Source organism: Perca flavescens, chromosome 22 (genome assembly GCF_004354835.1).
Source record: "Perca flavescens isolate YP-PL-M2 chromosome 22, PFLA_1.0, whole genome shotgun sequence".
NCBI lineage: Eukaryota > Metazoa > Chordata > Actinopteri > Perciformes > Percidae > Perca > Perca flavescens.
Genome location: NC_041352.1, coordinates 25,708,528 through 25,730,883, shown reverse-complemented (window position 1 = coordinate 25,730,883; position 22,356 = coordinate 25,708,528). Strand labels below are relative to the sequence as shown.

General features: G+C 38.7%; 1 long non-coding RNA gene across 1 annotated transcript; it reads left to right on the top strand.

The window, feature by feature from the left end:
* The first annotated feature begins 3,393 nt into the window (after window positions 1-3,393).
* LOC114549547 (uncharacterized) lies at window positions 3,394-21,115 on the top strand. The gene is made up of 5 exons (XR_003691565.1): window positions 3,394-3,589; window positions 8,637-8,768; window positions 17,537-17,632; window positions 19,223-19,291; window positions 20,400-21,115. It is a non-coding gene; the product is annotated as an uncharacterized LOC114549547 (long non-coding RNA).
* Window positions 21,116-22,356: the final 1,241 nt, after the last annotated feature.

The following is a 22,356-nucleotide window of genomic DNA, read 5'->3' as shown; positions in this document are numbered from 1 at the left end:
TTGAAATAGCGTCACAATAGCGTTATTTTTAGATTTAGGAATTTTACACATGACGCAGCAGGTGCTGCTGTTAGTTTTTGTTAGATTGTTTGTATATGGGAGGAAGTAAGTAGCAATGTCCTACTGTTAAATATCAATATTCCCACCTGACCTGGCTCATTCATGGCCTGTCAATCACCACTGAAACATCCGCCCCTCAGGCCTCTTTATCCCTCCAAACAGAGCAGGCAGAACAAAGAGAGGAGTGAAGTGAGTCTAATGCACTTGTTCGTTGTAGAACAGTTGTATTTGGTCACATTGAAAGTTTGATGTATATTGTTTGGTTTAAGTTAGATTGCAGAGTGAAACCCTGTTTAAAGTTTAAAGTTCAAAGGACAAATCCGGCACAAAATGACTCTAGGGGTTAATTAATAACACATGTGTACCAGGTCGACCGTTCTCTGGGATATGTTGTCATGCTAATCGAATGTGACCAGTTTTAGCGCAAAACGCTAATTAGCTTATAACGCTAGTCGTCGGGGGCAGAGGGTAAAGTAATAATAAATCTCTCTGTTTAAACATGCACACCACATCAGATGTTCAGTGACCCAACACTTCAGAGGTAGTTATAGCCTAAGCTAATCACAGTCCTTCCAGAAAAATACGGAGTTTTTTTGTGATTTTTGCGGGGCAAAAAATCCTTGATTATGCGGCATTTTCTTAAAAAATGCGATGGAATATGCTATATGATATTTATGCAATTTTATGCGATGAAATTGCGGGAACTTGCAGAAACTGCAGTTTGATGAAAAAGAGAAAAAAAACGGATTCTTTATTATTATTGATGATAAATATGCAGACTTGATTATGCGTTAAATCAGGGCTGGACTTGCCATCTGGCATACCGGGCATTTTCCCGGTGGGCCGACGCACTTTTGGTCCGAATCGCCGATATAAATAGGCCTTTTTAAATTTTTTGGCCGGGCCGGCCCTAAAGAATTCACAGCGGCCCATTAGTTCATTTTCTTTATTGGCACTGGCCTGACCCAATCAAATCAAATCAAATCCAGGGACCCCCTTTCGCACTCCGGGCCGCAAATTTACGAATCCCACCACGGCCACGCCTCCCGGCCCTGACACACGAGCTGTAATAGTTATGCTGGAAGTTTAGCATCCACCGTTAAAATGGACACACGACCACTAAAGTGCAAGAGAGGTGCAGAGAAATTACAGGAGAAAAAGATTAAGAATCTACAGGCGGAGTCCTCAAAAACTTCGGACATGTTTGGGGCTGTAGTAGCTGCTTCGACATCAGCATTACTTGAAGCCGAGGAGAGAGAAGAGAGAAACCGCTTCATGACAGGGAAGAAGCCGCGAGGAGGAGGCGAGTGACCATGACAGGGCCACGGGAGCGAGTGAGGAAAAGATAGTAGGCTAGAGGACGATGTGGTAAGGAGTAGGACTCTCAGGAAGGGAGGGAGGCTGTGTGTGTGTGTGTGTGTGCGCGCGCGCGCGCGTGTCACGTGATAACGACAACAAGCAGTTTGTCTGTAACATTAAAGTTAGTGGCTGTCAGGTAACCTAACTGTTTAAACTTACATTGAAAATGCTAGCGGTTAGCCTGTTGGGTAGCTGAAACGTCTGTGATCTATAAAATCAGTGGTGATACAAGCATCAGTGTTCCTTGAATGGCTTAATTAGCTTCTCTTGTATTGGTGCTCTTTTCCAGGGCATATACTTTATTGTAGCATTTTTTGAAGGGTTATGGTTATGGTTATTGTATTTAGCAGACACTTTTGTCCAAAGCGACAATAGTTAAAATTAAATTTAAAGTTGCTAAGCCAATATTAAGCAAAATAGTAATAATAACCATAATGACAATACAATATCAAATATCAATAATAAAACTATAAATAAAAATACCATAAATATACAAATCATAACTCTAAGAATGAATGAATTATTTAAGTGTAAGATCAACAGATAAATCTTGACACCCCTCTTGAAGGATCCAAAACTATCACATGAACGCTGAAGAATAGGCAACTCATATCATATAATGCACGCATATTTTAAGAGGACTGTCTGCAGGGAATGTGTCTGACCAATCACGGTGGGTGTGGGCCACCTGGGCCAAAAATGCCAGGGCTGATTTTTTGTCCCAGTCCAGCCCTGCGTTGAATTATGCAATCGCATAATCACGTTTTTCTGGAGGGACTGGTAATTAGCATTGATTCCCTAGATCGGGGGTGTCAAACTCATTTTCACTGAAGGGCCACACATCAGGGGCCATGTTAAGGTCATTGCCTTTTGTTTCATTGAAAAAGTAGAATATCTTTGACTGCATCACCGCGTGTCTCTTTGTAGTTTTTTATTTGTCATTTTTGTTTTGTTTTTTTCGGCTTTCTCAGACGTTTTTTGATATCTGGGAAATATCTGGAAAGGAGATGGAGACTGAACAAATGCTGAGTACAATGAGTTCAGACTAATGCAGCTTTATTCACACAACAAACAAACATACTTTCATGAAAGAGAGAACAGTTGACATGCACCAAATGTATATGCCAAGGTTTCTCTCCTAGAAAGGAAGATAACCATGTGTACACCCTCCTAAGAGCATGTACCAATAGTGTCTCCACGAACATCAGAATAACTCCTCCTTTATACTTTTTGTCCTCACACGCTTCAAGCTATCTATTTCAGTGCAACAGTTTACTCTTAAACTACACCTTTTATGGCATGTGCTCCTAATAGATTCCCACATTCCTGGCTCCAATTCCTCTGTGTGAAAGTTGCACCCAAACTCATAATAGATTCTACATATTCCTGTGGATGAAGGTTGTCCCCAGACTAACCTTCTTGTGTAGTACCCTACATAAAACACATAAAATACACTTGAAACATGTAGGCAGAAATATCCAACCTATCAGTTTTTATCACTTTTTCTAAAAGAAAAAGAAATCTGTCACGTCTTTGACATTTTTGTCGCATTTTGTCACATTTTTGTCGACATAAACCCTATGCAAGTCAGCAAAAAAAAGTTCATTAGCCATCATAGAATTTAGCAAATGCAGCACACCTGTTTCACAACCTGAATAATAAAAACTCTCTGCTGCTTCTCGGGGGAAGTTTTCAGTCTCAAAGTCTGTAAATCTGACAAATTCTGCTTTGAGTGTCGTGTAATTCCCGTTTGAATGAACAAGTTCCCCGTGTCAACAAATGCGAGGGGACAGATTCGGGCCCGCGGGCCTTGTGTTTGGCACATGTGCCCTAGACTGTAATAAAATACAGACAAAATAATACAAAACACAGATTTCATCCAACAATATACACACAAAGGTAAACATGAGAGTCTTATTGGAAGGCGGGGCCAATCAAGTGTTTTCTAACAGAGAGTGTGTACTCTTAGGAAGGTTGGCTGAGCTCCGATCAGATGTTGGAGGTGTGGCATCAACAGGACTAATCTAATCTGGCGTACGGTCAACAAAATGTCACGTCTGAAAGAACCGGTTTGATCCAGCGGAGGAGAGAAGAAACGGAGAACAAACAGCGTTCTCATTTCAGTCTGCGATGACGGAGGAGAAGAGAAGAGTCCAAACTACAGCAGAGGGTGAGTGCTGATCGTGTGTGTGTGTGTGTGTCTGTGTCTCTGTATGTGTGTGTCTCTGTCTGTGTGTGTCTGTGTGTGTGTGTGTATCTGTGTGTGTGTGTGTGTGTGTGTGTGTGTGTGTGTGTGTGTGTGTGTGTCTGTGTGTTTGTGTGTGTGTGTGTCTGTGTGTGTGAGTGTCTCTGTGTGTGTGTATGTATGTCTCTGTCTGTGTGTGTGTGTGTGTCTGTTAGTGTGTGTGTGTGTGTGTGTGTGTCTCTGTGTGTGTCTCTGTGTGTGTGTGTGTGTGTGTGTATGTGTTTGTGTGTGTCTGTGTCTGTGTGTGTGAGTGTCTCTGTGTTTGTGTGTATGTCTCTCTCTGTCTGTGTGTGTGTGTGTGTTTGTGTGTGTGTCTCTGTGTGTGTGTGTATGTCTCTGTCTGTGTGTGTGTCTCTGTGTGTGTGTATCTGTGTCTGTGTGTGTGTGTGTGTGTGTGTGTGTGTGTGTGTGTGTGTGTGTGTGTGTGTGTGTGTGTGTGTCTGTGTGTGTGTGTGTATGTCTCTGTCTGTGTGTGTGTCTCTGTGTGTGTGTATCTGTGTCTGTGTGTGTGTGTGTGTGTGTGTGTGTGTGTGTGTGTGTGTGTGTATGTCTGTCTGTGTGTGTCTGTTTGTGTGTGTATCTGTGTGTGTGTGTGTGTGTGTGTGTATGTCTGTGTGTGTGTGTGTGTGTGTGTGTGTGTTACTGATTTACATGTGACAATATGTTGGCTCTATACACACTAAAAGCAGGGCTTGACATTAACTTTTTGAGGCACTTGTCCTTCGGACAAGTACATTTACGTTTCACTTGTCCATGAACAAAAGTCACTTGTCCGGGTAAAGATTCATCATTTTATAATTTCTTTTGTGTTTTGCTAATGCAGAATTTGAAGAAACCATTGAAAGCATCCAAACACTATCAACATTAATACAATTCAGTTTAAACAGTAGAAACAAATGTGTCCCAAGAATAGATTTCCCCTTCAACAAGAAAAAAGGATCTCCAGACTCATAATACAATACTTTGCACGCCGGTGTGCAGAAGTTAATATATTGAGATTCTAAGTGAATATTTTAAAGTTTCTCATTACTTTCAGATTCCTAGTCAATATTCTAAGTTACTATGTCAATATATTGAGATATTCTGAGTTACTAAGTCAATATATTGAGATACTGAACCAATATGTTGAGTTACTAAGTCAATATATTACGATACTAAGCCAATATATTGAGATTAAGTCAATATTTTATAGTTTCTCATTACTTTGATATTCTTTGTTTATATTCTGAGATACTAATTCAATATTTTGACCAGAGGTAGTGGTGACTTGAACTTCTACTATATCTAAAATAATTTTGTAGACATAACAATGGATTTTGCCACTAAATGTTGGTGTCAGCGTGTTTTTTTTTTCTTTCTACAATTTCACTTACCAAGGGATCCTTTAAAAAGGTGTAGCTACTTTACAGTTGATTATTACCTGATATTTAATCCGCTACAAACGAGTAGCGGAGCAGCTAGTAACGTTACGAGGCAGAGAGCCAGCCGTCAACAGTCAAATTAACTTCATGCTTCATCCGCACAAAGCACACTTCTATCGCCACGAGTGACAGCTTTATTAGGCTCGTTTTCTGGGAACGATGTGGCGACGGGGTAACGTTAAAGTGTAGTTAGCATGCTAACGTTAGCTAACTAACACCGGCTGCCTGGCTTGCTGGTTCCGCGGTTCTTTCATGCTGTATCGCTTACAGAGAAGGAGCTGAACAGTGGGCTGGGTCTAACGTCAGCGGTCCGCTCTCCCGCTGCTGCTGGGTCTAACGTTAGTTAATGTATTTGTTTCAAATCGGTAAAGTAAAATCTGTAACAGAAACGGAATGAGTGGCACATAATAACGTATATAATGCTTCATCCACACAAAGCACATTGCTATCGCCACGAGTGACTTCTGTTTTCAGCTTGTTTTCTGTGAACGATGTGGCGAGGAGGTAACGTTAAGGTGGAGTTAGCAAGCTAACACCGGCTAGCTCGCCGTGCTTTCATGCTGCTTCGCTTTCGGAGAATACGCTGAACAGCGGGCTGGGTCTAACGTTAGCGGCCCGCCGACCCGCTGCCCGGGATTGTGGGGTAAAATATGTATTTGTTTCAATTCTGTAACATTGACAAAATGAGTGGCATTTTGTTTTGTTTGAGTTTTAACTTGTCCAGTGGGGCAAGTAAATTTCTCTTCCACTTGTCCTACAAAAAATCCACTTGTCCCGGACAAGCGGACAAGCCTTGATGTCGAGCCCTGATAAAAGTATTGTTTGTTTAAATGGAGTCTGGTGGGTTTAGAGTCTAGTTAGGTTTAATGTTTGTTCCCTGCAATTAAATGTCTAAAGAAAGAGTTTTGGGGGTCAAATATAAATCAAATACAAGAGGCACAGGCTTGTAGGGTGTCTCTAGAGATATTATATATATATACAGTATATATATATATATATATATATATATATATATATATTCACGTTAAAAGCCGCCAGCTGAACTCTGCTGAACCAGGTGAAGACCTTAAGAAAATAAAAGCCTCAGATTTGTCATGATGCTGAAGAAGCAGCTTCCACTTTTTTACCTGATTGCATAATTTTTAACCCTTGTGTTGTCTCCCCGTCTACCATGAAAACAAACACTTTTGTTGTCCCTGGTCACTTATTTCAAAATCGATATGGCTTTATCTGACATTTTGTCTGAAGTTTTGTCACTTTTTTTAATGTCTTCCATTTTCGGCACTTATTTCAACAACAAACAATATTTTCTAATATAAAACAACTTTGAAAATGGGTCAAATTTGACCCCTGGACAACATTAGAGTTAAAATATAAACAAAACACACACACACACACACCAAACTCCCTGAATGCTTGACGTGTTGAGCTCACTGCTCTTCAGGTTAATGAGTGTTTACGTGATGACATCCTGCCAAGAGGAAATAAAATGTCCCGGACTTTGTTTTTAGAAATGAAAGGTCCAAAGTTCTGAGTACAGACCAATGTTTTTCTGTGCAGGGTGTGTGTTGTATGGACTGTTTTTAAAGAAGGATCGGCCTACACACATGCAACTACTCAACTTATTGCATCGTAACCTACAAAGAAAAAGCTGTTTTAACAAACTGCATGGATTACTTTCGTGTGTTTGGAGGCAGAGAGAAACAGGTAATGACCTCTTTTCCTGGGGAAAAAAAAGCTAAAAAAAATGTGGGAGAAATTAAACTTCAAAGTGTGGAATATTTAATATGAAGTTTGAGTGGCATCGAGTTATATTAAAGGGCTACGCCACCGTGGGCCAATGCATTTTTTGTCTCAGTGCAAGTAATTAGGTTGTTTTTTTGTCTTTTGTTGGCTCACTTTTACTCACAACATGCTAACCGGCAACATAGGATTCCATTCACTACGCTAAGCTAACTAGCGGCGGCGCTGCAACATAGAATAAGAAAAGATGTTTATACGTCATTTTGACACAAATACATATTAATCAATGACATTTTGATGTTTGAAAGTCTTTAGGTTTTGACATAAATGCAGATATATAAATGTAATAAAAAAAATAAATAATAATAATTATCGATTTTCAGATATTACACTTTATAACTTTATTATCTCAGGAAAGTGAATGGAAATATATATATATATATCTATATATATAGAATATGTGCAAACAAATGTAGCCTACAAACACAAAAATATTGACAAAATAAAGTTGAAGAAGACGCTATTATTTCATTTTATCAAATGGGAAACATACATGTGTACAGACAAGGCGAGCAGCAGCAGCAGCCTGGTCTGTTCACAGGTTTCTGGTGTGCAAAGGCATAGAAAACGCCACGCAGCTGACACGCCACGCTCACGCCACGCTCACGCCACGCAGGCAGTGTGCAGGGGGCCTTAGTATCACAAAATATAGACAAAAGCTTCTCGTTATTTTGAGAAACTAACTCACTAAACATATGCAGGTGGTTGGTACATTTGGTAATCTACTGAGTGGCTGGTCAAGTTTAACATGAACTAATCCAGCTGTGTCAAACTCAACTTCTCTAAGGGCCACACATGTTTAGCTTACTGACGTGCTTTTATTTAAGAAAAAAAGTTCAAGAAGTCGACTGTTAGGGCTGGGCAATATATCAATGTTATATTGATATATCGTGATATGAGACTAGATATCTTAGTCTTAGATTTTGGATATCGGTTTCAAAGGCTACATTACAGTAAAGTGATGTACTTTTCTGAACTTACCAGACTGTTCTAGCTGTTCTATTATTTGCCTTGTCCCCACTTAGTCATTATATCCACATTACTGATGAATATTTATCTAAAATCTAAGTGTGAAGATATTTTGTTAAAGCACCAATTGTCAACCCTAGAATATCGCCGCAATATCGATATTGACGTATTGGGTCAAGAATAGCGTGATATCTGATTTTTCCAAGCCCTATTGTACTATAGCATGTCTCATATGGCTTTCTCAACAGTTTGAGCCTCATAAAGCCCCCAAAAAGCTGGCAAAAAAGTTCCTTAGCAATCATAGAAAAAAGCAACAAACCCTTTGAAAAAAGTGGCAAAAACCCTGGAAAAAGCGACAGAATTGTCGAAAAAAAAAGCATTGGAAGGATGCGTTGGAAAAAGTGGATAAAACATGATAGGAAGAGTCAGAAACATTGAAAAATCTCAGCAAGCATTGAAAAAAAAGCACCAGAAATGTGAGAAAAGGGGTCAAAAACATAAAAAAAAAAACAACAACTTCAGAAACAGTGACAAAAACGTATCTATCGATATGCGGGCCGGATCAAAATCAGCGAGGGGCCGGATTTGGCCCTCGGGCCTCGAGTTTGACACATGTGCCCTAAAGATAACGATAAAGTTGTGTTTTGAACTCTGCACCGGACTACATTTTGCTGCAAGAGTTGCTGGGGTCACTCTGCTCTGTGGATTTACTGCTGCTTCTACTTCCTCCACGCTGCTGTGACTGACACACCGTTGTTTGTGCTGTGACTGTGATTCAGGTGATCTGCTGGCGTGAGGCTCAACATGCGGCTCGGTGAGGACGAGGACGAGCGGGAGGAAGAGTGTGCAGCCTGCAGCCGATGCAGGACCTCCGAGGATCCCCGAATCAGCCTCCGACTCCCGGCTGCAGAGTGAGAGACTTCACACACACGACACGAGGCTCAGAGAACGCACAATCACAATCAGTTCTATTGGCCAAGTAGGGTTAGGGGTTAGGGATAGGGTTAGCATTTGAATTCAGTAGGTGTTAACTCTCTATACATTCAACATGTAAACGGGGGTCAAATTTGACCCCGTTTTTAAAAAAAAGAAGAAAATTATATCAGAAAGTATTGGATGTCGAAATAAGCGCCGGAAATGTAAAAAAAAAAAAAAAAAAAACGCCAGAAAAAGCACCCAAAACATTGAAAAAGTGACAAAAACGATACAAATGTTGAAAAAAAAAAGTGACCACAACGTTGGAAAAAAAACCCACAAAAACATAAAAATAAAAACATTATAAAAAAAAGCGACTGAAACATTGAGATAAGGGACAACCAAAGGGTTAGGAAAATAAAAGCCTCAGATTTGTCATGTCCAAATGTGCTGAAGAAGCAGCTTCCACTTTTTACCTGATTGCATCATTTTAAAATATAAAACACACACACGCACACACACACACACACACACACACACACACACACACACACACAAATAGACATGTAAATGGGAGTCAATTTTGACCCTGTTTAAAAAAAAAAGAAAATTATATCAAAGTATGGGACGTCAAAATAAGTGCCGGAAATGTAAAAAAAAAAAAAAAGCCTCAAAAACTCTAGAAAAATCGACCAAAACATTGAAAAAGTGACAAAAACGTCAGAAAAAGAGATGCAAATGTTGAAAAAAAAGTGACCACAACGTTGGAAAAAACCCCCACAAAAACATAAAAATAAAAACATTATAAAAAAAAGCGACTGAAACATTGAGATAAGGGACAAAAAGGGTTAGGAACATAAAAGCCTCAGATTTGTCATGTCCAAATGTGCTGAAGAAGCAGCTTCCACTTTTTACCTGATTGCATCATTTTAAAATATAAACACACACACACACACACACACACACACACACACACACACACACACACCACACACACACACACACACACACACACACACCAAACTCCCTGAATTCTTGACGTGTTGAACTCACTGCTCTTCAGGTTAATGAGTAATAATAATAATATATATAGTAAAAATAAAATGTCCCGGACTTTATTTTTTAGAAATGACCAAAGTTCTGAGTACAGACCGATGTTTTTCTGTAAATACATGTAAACATAGACAAAAGGTCATATAGACACATACTGTACAATAGAGACAACTATATAGATATAGGCACATATCAACATAACATACAAATAAGACAAGTACACATGGAGTGGGAAGTAATGTGCAGAGTAGTGTGCAAGACGCGTATTGGAATGATAAGTATGTAATGTGTAGACCAGCATTAGCTTAGCCTAGCACAGATCCTGCAGGTAACTGGTTCCAACTAGCCTAGCCTAGCACAGATCCTGCAGGTGACTGGTTCCAACTAGCCTGCTGCTCCCAATTGTGACAAAAGTGACAAAACAACACCAACATGTTCCTATTTACATGTTGTGATTTGTAGAGTCACAGTGTGTACAAAAAACAACGTAACATGAGACACAGCCATCTTCTAACAGTAAACAAACTGGGAACTATATTCTCAGACAGGCTTACTGCAAGCATATCACTCCGCCTAAGTACTATATTCTTCCGCCTGAGAATATAGTTCCCGGTTTGTTTAACAGTTAGAAGACTGCTGTGTCTCATGTTATGTTGTTTTTTGTACACGCTGTGACTCTACAAATCACAACATGTAAATAGGAACATGTTGGTGTTATTTTGTCTCTTATTGGGAGCAGTAGGATTACTGGAACCATTCACCTGTATGTTCTGTGCTGGGCTGATGCTGCTGGAGCCATCAGACAGCGTTACAGCACGCACGGAGATGAGAAGGGTATGTATGGACTAGTCTAACTCTGGGGGTTACGGTGAAGAAGCTAAATTCCCAATAAGTCGGCGTGTTCCTTTAAGTACAAATTTGAGGTACTTGTGCTATACTTGAGTCTCTTCTTTTCGTGCCACTTTCTACTTCTACTGCGCTACATTTCAGAGAGAAATATTGGACTTTTTACTCCGCTACATTCATCTGTTCCAGCTTTAGTTACTAGTTACTTTAGTTACTCCGCTACATTCATCTGTTCCAGCTTTAGTTACTAGTTACTTTAGTTACTCCGCTACATTCATCTGTTCCAGCTTTAGTTACTAGTTACTTTAGTTACTCCGCTACATTCATCTGTTCCAGCTTTAGTTACTAGTTACTTTAGTTACTCCGCTACATTCATCTGTTCCAGCTTTAGTTACTAGTTACTTTAGTTACTCCGCTACATTCATCTGTTCCAGCTTTAGTTACTAGTTACTTTAGTTACTCCGCTACATTCATCTGTTACAGCTTTAGTTACTAGTTACTTTAGTTACTCCGCTACATTCATCTGTTCCAGCTTTAGTTACTAGTTACTTTAGTTACTCCGCTACATTCATCTGTTCCAGCTTTAGTTACTAGTTACTTTAGTTACTCCGCTACATTCATCTGTTACAGCTTTAGTTACAAGTTACTTTAGTTACTCCGCTACATTCATCTGTTCCAGCTTTAGTTACTAGTTACTTTAGTTACTAGTTACTTTAGTTACTCCTCTACATTCATCTGTTCCAGCTTTAGTTACTAGTTACTTTAGTTACTCCTCTACATTCATCTGTTCCAGCTTTAGTTACTAGTTAATTTAGTTACTCCGCTACATTCATCTGTTCCAGCTTTAGTTACTAGTTACTTTAGTTACTCCGCTACATTCATCTGTTACAGCTTTAGTTACTAGTTACTTTAGTTACTCCGCTACATTCATCTGTTACAGCTTTAGTTACTAGTTACTTTAGTTACTCCTCTACATTCATCTGTTCCAGCTTTTTCATCTGTTCCAGCTTTAGTTACTAGTTACTTTAGTTTATCTGTTCCACTTTAGTTACTAGTTACTTTAGTTACTCCGCTACATTCATCTGTTCCAGCTTTAGTTACTAGTTACTTTAGTTACTCCGCTACATTCATCTGTTCCAGCTTTAGTTACTAGTTACTTTAGTTACTCCGCTACATTCATCTGTTCCAGCTTTAGTTACTAGTTACTTTAGTTACTCCGCTACATTCATCTGTTCCAGCTTTAGTTACTAGTTACTTTAGTTACTCCGCTACATTCATCTGTTCCAGCTTTAGTTACTAGTTACTTTATTCATCTGTTCCAGCTTTAGTTACCGCTACATTCATCTGTTCCAGCTTTAGTTACAAGTTACTTTAGTTACTCCGCTACATTCATCTGTTCCAGCTTTGGTTTAGTTACTAGTTACTTTAGTTACTAGTTACTTTAGTTACTCCTCTACATTCATCTGTTCCAGCTTTAGTTACTAGTTAATTTAGTTACTCCGCTACATTCATCTGTTCCAGCTTTTAGTTACTAGTTAATTTAGTTACTCCTACATTACATTCATCTGTTACAGCTTTAGTTACTAGTTACTTTAGTTACTCCGCTACATTCATCTGTTCCAGCTTTAGTTACTAGTTAGTTACTCCGCTACATTCATCTGTTCCAGCTTTAGTTACTTTAGTTACTTTAGTTACTCCGCTACATTCATCTGTTCCAGCTTTAGTTACTAGTTACTTTAGCTACATTCATCTGTTCCAGCTTTTAGTTACATTCATCTCCGCTACATTCATCTGTTCCAGCTTTAGTTACTAGTTACTTTAGTTACTCCGCTACATTCATCTGTTCCAGCTTTAGTTACTAGTTACTTTAGTTACTCCGCTACATTCATCTGTTCCAGCTTTAGTTACTAGTTACTTTAGTTACTCCGCTACATTCATCTGTTCCAGCTTTAGTTACTAGTTACTTTAGTTACTCCGCTACATTCATCTGTTCCAGCTTTAGTTACTAGTTACTTTAGTTACTCCGTTCACATTCATCTGTTCCAGCTTTTTAGTTACTAGTTACTTTAGTTACTCCGCTACATTCATCTGTTCTGTTACATTCATCATCTGTTACAGCTTTAGTTACTAGTTACTTTAGTTTTAGTTACTAGTTACTTTAGTTACTTCCGCTACATTCATCTGTTACAGCTTTAGTTACTAGTTACTTTAGTTACTCTGCTACATTCATCTGTTACAGCTTTAGTTACTAGTTACTTTAGTTACTCCGCTACATTCATCTGTTCCAGCTTTAGTTACAAGTTACTTTAGTTACTCCGCTACATTCATCTGTTCCAGCTTTAGTTACTAGTTACTTTAGTTACTCCGCTACATTCATCTGTTCCAGCTTTAGTTACTAGTTACTTTAGTTACTAGTTACTTTAGTTACTCCTCTACATTCATCTGTTCCAGCTTTAGTTACTAGTTAATTTAGTTACTCCGCTACATTCATCTGTTCCAGCTTTAGTTACTAGTTAATTTAGTTACTCCGCTACATTCATCTGTTCCAGCTTTAGTTACTAGTTACTTTAGTTACTAGTTACTTTAGTTACTCCGCTACATTCATCTGTTCCAGCTTTAGTTACTAGTTACTCCGCTACATTCATCTGTTCCAGCTTTAGTTACTTTAGTTACTTTAGTTACTCCGCTACCTTCATCTGTTCCAGCCTTAGTTACTAGTTACTTTAGTTACTCCGCTACATTCATCTGTTCCAGCTTTAGTTACTAGTTACTTTAGTTACTCCGCTACATTCATCTGTTCCAGCTTTAGTTACTAGTTACTTTAGTTACTCCGCTACATTCATCTGTTCCAGCTTTAGTTACTAGGTACTTTAGTTACTCCGCTACATTCATCTGTTCCAGCTTTAGTTACTAGTTACTTTAGTTACTCCTCTACATTCATCTGTTCCAGCTTTAGTTACTAGTTACTTTAGTTACTCCTCTACATTCATCTGTTCCAGCTTTAGTTACTAGTTACTTTAGTTACTCCGCTACATTCATCTGTTCCAGCTTTAGTTACTAGTTACTTTAGTTACTCCGCTACATTCATCTGTTCCAGCTTTAGTTACTAGTTACTTTAGTTACTCCTCTACATTCATCTGTTCCAGCTTTAGTTACTAGTTACTTTAGTTACTCCTCTACATTCATCTGTTCCAGCTTTAGTTACTAGTTACTTTAGTTACTCCGCTACATTCATCTGTTCCAGCTTTAGTTACTAGTTACTTTAGTTACTCCTCTACATTCATCTGTTCCAGCTTTAGTTACTAGTTACTTTAGTTACTCCTCTACATTCATCTGTTCCAGCTTTAGTTACTAGTTACTTTAGTTACTCCTCTACATTCATCTGTTCCAGCTTTAGTTACTAGTTACTTTAGTTACTCCACTACATTCATCTGTTCCAGCTTTAGTTACTAGTTACTTTAGTTACTCCTCTACATTCATCTGTTCCAGCTTTAGTTACTAGTTACTTTAGTTACTCCTCTACATTCATCTGTTCCAGCTTTAGTTACTAGTTACTTTAGTTACTCCTCTACATTCATCTGTTCCAGCTTTAGTTACTAGTTACTTTAGTTACTCCTCTACATTCATCTGTTCCAGCTTTAGTTACTAGTTACTTTAGTTACTCCACTACACTCATCTGTTCCAGCTTTAGTTACTAGTTACTTTAGTTACTCCACTACATTCATCTGTTCCAGCTTTAGTTACTAGTTACTTTAGTTACTCCTCTACATTCATCTGTTCCAGCTTTAGTTACTAGTTACTTTAGTTACTCCGCTACATTCATCTGTTCCAGCTTTAGTTACTAGTTACTTTAGTTACTCCGCTACATTCATCTGTTCCAGCTTTAGTTACTAGTTACTTTAGTTACTCCTCTACATTCATCTGTTCCAGCTTTAGTTACTAGTTACTTTAGTTACTCCTCTACATTCATCTGTTCCAGCTTTAGTTACTAGTTACTTTAGTTACTCCTCTACATTCATCTGTTCCAGCTTTAGTTACTAGTTACTTTAGTTACTCCTCTACATTCATCTGTTCCAGCTTTAGTTACTAGTTACTTTAGTTACTCCGCTACATTCATCTGTTCCAGCTTTAGTTACTAGTTACTTTAGTTACTCCTCTACATTCATCTGTTCCAGCTTTAGTTACTAGTTACTTTAGTTACTCCTCTACATTCATCTGTTCCAGCTTTAGTTACTAGTTACTTTAGTTACTCCACTACACTCATCTGTTCCAGCTTTAGTTACTAGTTACTTTAGTTACTCCACTACACTCATCTGTTCCAGCTTTAGTTACTAGGTACTTTACAAATTAAGATTTGCCTTCATGTAGCTTGTAAAACACAATGTTTGATTATAAATTAAACCAGCCAACAATACATAGGCTGTCAAGTCACTTAAGTACATTTCCCTGATGATACTTACATACTTTTACTTAAGCAACAGTTTCAATGCAAGACTTTTACTTGTAACAGAGTATTTGTACAGTGTGGTATTAAACCTTTAACTTAAGTAAAATATCTGAATACTTCTTCCACCACTGGTGTAGAGCACCATAAGAGAAGTACGTTCATCTCGAGGGAAAGGGTTGTGCAGCGGCTTCGTGCAAAGTGACAAAGATTGCAATGATAAAACATATCAAATACAACATTTACAACGTACATTTCAAGATGTAGAACTCACTTAACAACCGACTAATGGTGCGTTCTTGTTGTCGTGTAATCGCGACTAGTAGCTCGAGTGTGACGTCACATCCGTGTCGAAAAACCAATAACCTGCGGGGTTGTTGCGTTCTTTTTGTCACACGATACTACGAGTCGGAGAATAGATGGATTTTTGTAACATTTTTAGTAACATTTAGGATTCTATTCACCCAGTTATTGACATATTACACCAATATATTTCACAGTTTGATACATGAAATGTTAACGTTAGCAGTATACAGCACAGTATATAGTGCTATGTTTAACTCCTAATAAGACTGTAGAGACATGTCTATAGGTAGCAGTATACAGCACTATGTTTAACTCCTAATAAGACTGTAGAGACATGTCTATAGGTAGCAGTATACAGCACTATGTGTACCACTTCTTCATTTGGTTACAACAAAGACAAAAGTGCTTAAAAATGTAGAAAACCACAATGTTTACTACGTGTGATGCACGACGTAGCCATCTTTGAAAGTGAACTCGGGGTCCTCTGAGTTCAGACGACTTGACGAGTCGTATATTTTACGCTCTTTTTGCAACTTCCGTTTCGTAACTCCGGAAAACGACTCGTAGATCGACTTCGGTGGACAAAAAGAATGCACCATAAGCTACAGGCTGTAACTGAGCCTGGGTGGGTTTTAAACGTTCTTTTTTCTAGTTTCAGAGTCTCCTGTTACAACAGATAAGTTGTAAATCGGCCGCTATTGACTTACATTGCGAGTCAATTTCCACCGTAGCGAGTAGTATAAAGGCTAGGGGGATTGAGTAAGGAGGTAGGTTGGGGTGGCGGATGGGTAAAACACTATTTTTTTTTTTAATAAGCCTTACTCAATGTTTCTTTCCTAAACCCAACCATTTATTGTTTTCCTATGCATATTTTTGTCGTTATTTTCCGTGTTTTTGTCACTGTTTTGTTACTAAGCCTTTCCCTGTGTTCTTTTTCTAAACCCAAACTTTTTTTTTTTTTTTTTTTTTTTTTTTAACAGGCGAGTGACGTTGTTCTCGCGATAGTACGTTGCGTTCTTGCGATAACACGCAACGTGGCAAGGCCACGTGGTGGGTATGTTTACATCAGGTGTATACAGCGTAGGCATACACGTGGATAGCTGAAAATGCTAAAGATGGAAAAAAATCATCTTTTGGAAATTGATCTTAATGCCTTAATTAAAAAAAAAAGAGTTTATTTCTATAGCACATTTAAAAACAGCTCGCGCTGATCAAAGGGCTGTACATACCGCATATTTCCACAGTGTGATAAAATAAAAATAAAACACACAAATCAGTGATTTAGGCTAAAAAGGACATCGAAAGACAAACAATTACTAACATGAGGAAAAAATGAGGAAAAATCCAACCTTTAAGGACACCAATTTTCTTTGTGAATGAATAATGTATAGTAAATAAATAAATGTTCTTCCTTAAAATACAGGGGGCATAAGTCAGTCGACCCCTATGTTAAATTCCCATAGAGGCAGGCAGATGTTTATATTTAAAGGCCAGTTATTACATGGATCCAGGATACTATGCATCCTGATAAAGTTCTCTTGGCCTTTGGAATTAAAATAGCCCCCCACATCATCACATACCCTTCACCATACCCCCCCATCATCACATACCCTTCACCATACCCCCACATCATCACATACCCTTCACCACATCATCACATACCCTTCACCACATCATCACATACCCTTCACCACATCATCACATACCCTTCACCATACCTCCGCATCATCACATACCCTTCACCATACCCCCACATCATCACATACCCTTCACCATACCTAGAGATTGGCATGGGGTACTTTCCATAAGATAATCTCTCAATGCAAATCAAACAAGCTATTAGGCTAACTGAAATAAAACCTTAAACTTAAAAATTTGAAGTGAAAAAAAAATTCTTAGAAATGTGTGAACTTAGGGCTGACCCCGACTCGTTCACTTAACAAGATATTTAAGATGCATCGTTAAAAAGAAATCCCTGTGATGAATATACTTGGTAAGATTTAGCTTTTTTTTTTGCAGTGCCTGCTCCTTTAAAGTTAGAAAACTGGGACCGGATATTGCTTCCGAGCTGACATTTCGGGGTCAGTTCCCTGACTTTCTTTCTCTGTTTTACAGTGAGGAGAAACCATTTCCTACCGCCATTTATCTGCTGATGAAACACAATCAAAAGCTGATTGATTTCGACTTGGACCTGGAGCCTTCAGGGGAGAAGTAAGTTTTATGTACCAGGCCTGTAGATAGGGGTGGGTGGGGGTTCAGGGGATTCAAACTGGTGATCTAAGCCAGAGGTTCTCAAGCTGTTTTCAACAATGTTTCCCCTTTGAACAGTGTTTTTTAAGCCATGTACCCCCTAACCAGCGCAAATAATTTTTGGTAGAAAAAAAAAAGTCTCTATAAAGAGTAAAAACACAGCGATGTCAGCGATAGATTTACTAAACAAACAGCCTTGGACATGGAAAATATTTAAATGATCATGAAAAATGTTATGAGTTTGGTATTTTGTTCTGTGTTTTGTCTTATTGTGGTGGTCTGTTTTGTATTTTGCTCGGTTTCCTGTCTTATTTTGGCAGTCTGGTTTTTGGTTTTGTCGTGTCTAGTATTACTTCCAGTTTTTTTGGTTTTCCCGCCTGAGGTTTCTCACCTGTTTCCCAGGCCTTGGGTCACCTGCCTCTTGTTACCTTGTTACCCTCTGGATTTAGTCTCTGTGTTTCCCCTTTGTTCTTTGTCAGGTCATTGTTGTGTTTCGTCTCCAGTTTGTATTCCTGTGTGTTTGTTTAGTTAGTTAGTTAGTTTTAGTGTTCCAGTCCCTCCAGAAAAACGCCATTATGCGATCGCATAATTCCATGAGAATCAGCCAAAGTCCTCATATTTATGCGGGGGCCGCATTTTTCCGTGCAAAATATGCAGGCCTTGCATGATTTCATAATCGCCGCATTTTTTGTTGCAAGAAGAGGTCAAAACAAACGACAAAACCTTCAAAAAAAGGTGACAAACTTAAAAAAAAATGACAAAAACTTTGAAAACAGCCACAAACTTGGAGAAAAAAAGCCAGTAGAAGTAACTCCAGCCTAGGAACTGAAAAACATTTTGCAAAACATATCACATACCCCCTGCAGTCCTCCAGAGTACCACTAGGGGGACACGTACCCCCTGCAGTCCTCCAGAGTACCCCTAGGGGGACACATACCCCCTGCAGTCCTCCAGAGTACCACTAGGGGGACACATACCCCCATTTGAGAACCACTGGTCTAACCCAAACTGAAGCCCTAATCTTGTTAAACCATTACTTCTGTGAATTTCTTAACTGGCAGGCAACATTTAACAATCAAACGTAGCAACAATCCACGCAACTAACTTTATGCACTCATATCTATCCATCCATCTATCCATCTATCCATCTATCCATCCATCTATCCATCTATCCATCCATCTATCCATCCATCTATCCATCTATCCAACCATCCATCTATCCATCCATCTATCTATCCATCTATCTATCCATCCATCTATCTATCCATCTATCCATCCATCTATCCATCTATCCAACCATCCATCTATCCATCCATCTATCTATCCATCTATCTATCTATCCATCTATCTATCCATCCATCTATCTATCCATCTATCTATCCATCCATCTATCTATCCATCTATCTATCTATCCATCTATCTATCCATCCATCTATCCATCCATCTATCTATCCATCTATCTATCCATCCATCTATCTATCCATCTATCTATCCATCCATCTATCCATCTATCCATCACTCACCCGAGCTGATCTTTGAATGTAATTTCAGACTGGTGTGCAAGAGGACGAGGAGTTTGCCAGACCGTCCGTATTTCTAGACTCCAGGCTGAACTCTACAGTAAGTCCACGTCTCTTTCGTTCACGTTACACCAGACCGGGCTGTTCTTTTAAATCAAACGTGTCAAACTCCAGGCCTGCGGGCCAAATCAGGCCCCTCACAAATTTAGTTTCATCAAACTGCAATTATGCAACACTCAGAGCAGGGTTTGGCAGATGTGCCGACTCCGAAATATCCCCCGGAAGCATTTTCATATTCAGGCTGTGAGTCGGCTGTGTGGTAGCCTGCTTTTAAAAATGTAATCAAATAAACTCTTTGATGGCTAAGGAACTTTTTTAGGGCTTTATGTTGACCAAACTGTAAGTCAAGTTTGAGTCCCTTTTGCCGACGTGTTTTGGCTTTTTTGGTGACTTTTTACGACATTTTGTGGCACCTTTACCAATGTTTTTGTTGCTTTATTTCTTTGATGGATAAGTTACTTATTCAGGGCTTTATGTCGACCGAGCTGTAAGTGAGAGACAAATGCTGTATAGGGAAACCTTCAAGTAATCCCATCCTAAAAATGAGATATTTAATGTTTTTACCTTCACAAAAATGCTTGTTTTGCCGCTGACAGACTCAGATTATTATTCTAAGTGTCTGACAAAATTATGGAGAGGATTTCTAACGAGGTAAACCTTTCTGTTAAAGAGTAAGATCCTTTTTTTAAGCATAAAAACATCTGTGAAATTGCGTTCGCTAAACCTACCAGACTCCATGTAAATAAACAGTCATTGCTGGCTCTATACACGCTAAAAGTATAGTTTTTTTAAATGGAGTCTGGTGGGTTTAGCAAACTTGTAAGTCACATTTGATTCCCTTTTGCCGACGTGTTTTGGCTTTTTTTTTGTGACGTTTCTGCCACTTTTTGACATTTTGTGGCGCCTTTACCAATGTTTTTGTCGCGTTTTTCTTTGATGGATAAGTTACTTTTTCGGGGCTTCATGTCGACCGAGCTGTAAGTGAGAAGACTATACAAGACATGCAGTAATCCAGACAACGATATTTGACTTTTCTTTTGATGAAATAAAAGCATGTCAATAAACTGTGATTGTCATTTTCATTGTGCCCTAAGTGAAGTTGAGTTGGACACTCCAGATATGAATAATGATGTCAATATATCCCAAAGGTTATGATGCTGCCAAGAGGAATGACTCCATGAAGAGTGGCCATCGATGGGAAACCCGAGATTCTTTCATTCTGCTCATGCTGCTCGTCGATGACGTTGTGGAGCGGGAACAGCGCTACGTTCGTTCAGACCTCCAGCTGGAGATAAAAATCCAAAATGAGCTTTTGCACTTAGATTGTAATCGTGTCTGAATTTCTGCACGTTTTATTTCAATTTAATCTTTTGCGAGTGTTGCTATGACGCTAAAAAACAGAGCAAGACACTTGAAGTTTTTTTTGTTGCTTTTTCTGAATTGTGTTTTTTTCAATGTTTTTGCCGTTTTTATCTGACGTTTTTGGCACTTTTTAAGATATTTTTGTCGCTTATTTGGTGACGTGCAGATTCAGGAGAAGCACACTACAGCAGTGCTTACATTACATACACACCACATGTAGCTACATGCTAACGTCAGAGAAATCTGTAATCTTGGTTGCAGATGTAGTTAATTTCCCCCCAATTTTGGATCACAGGTACGTTTATTCAGACCCCCAGGCAGACAAAAATCCAAACTGAGCTTTTGCACTAAGATTGTAATCGTGTCTGAATTTCTGCACGTTTTATTTCAATTTAATCTTTTGCGAGTGTTGCTATGACGCTAAAAAGCAGAGCAAAGCCGCAAAGATCTTTGTCGCTGTTTTCAACGTTTTATTCTACGGATTTTGGTGTTTCCGACATTTTTGACACTTGCCGTTTTTGTCGCTTTTTTTCAAGCTTTTTGCCTCATTTTCTGAGGTTGTAGTCGCCTTTTCTGACTTTTTTAGCTTTTTCTGAAGTTTTTGTGTTTTTTTTTTTAGGTTTTTGCCTCGTTTTCTGAGGTTGTAGTCACTTTTTCTGATGTGTTTTTGCTTTTTCCGAAGTTTTTGTCGTTTTTTTACCTCGTTCTCTGAGGTTGTAGCTGCTTTTTCTGACATTTCTTTCAGTTTTCGCAGCTTTTTTCAATGTTTTTGCCGTTTTTATCTGACGTTTTTGGCACTTTTTAAGATATTTTTGTTGCTTATTTGGTGACGTGCAGATTCAGGAGAAGCACACTACAGCAGTGCTTAGATTACATACACACCACATGTAGCTACATGCTAACGTCAGAGAAAAATCTTGGTTGCAGATGTAGTTAATTTCCCCCCAATTTTGGATCACAGGTACGTTTATTCAGACCTCCAGCTGGAGATGAAAATCCAAACTGAGCTTTTGCAGTGAGATTGTAACCATGTCTGAATTTCTGCACGTTTTATTTCAATATAATCTTTCTGCGAGTGTTGCTATGATGCTAAAAACAGAGCCAGCCCGAACCAATGTGGTGCCCTGTGCGAAATCTTAGCTGTTTTAGTCGCATTTTTTCCAATGTTTTTGACGATTGTTGTTGGGACGTTTTTCGAATGTTTGTGGCGCTTTTTTCCCGAAATATTTGTAACTTACTTCTTCACTTTGTCGACATTTTTGCGTTTTGCCGATGTTTCTGTCACTTTTTGTCAATACATGCAGACCCGGGACCTACCTAGATAGTTGGAGATATCACCCCTCCCCCCCAATGTTAAACCCAAAGTTACGCCCTTGATTAAGATACTGAATTATACACATCTGCAACATTACATTTCGGTTTCTATATTATATATTTTATATTTTATATACAGCATTATTCACTGTGACTCAGTCGTCACATTCTAATTTTTTTAACGTTTAAAACTGAAATTTTTCCGTTTTAAATCTGAACACCAAACAGATTCTCTTTTAATATATTGTTAGATAAAGTTTCGATCATATGTTTAACACAACAAAAGGGAAAAATAGCATCTGGGTTTTGTCGTTTTTTTCCTCTGTATTCTCACGTTTTCTAATTTCTCATACTGTGACATGTTATATAGCTGCCATTTATTTCAGTTACCATGTGTCACGACGGTGGTTAACAACTATTTAAATCAAC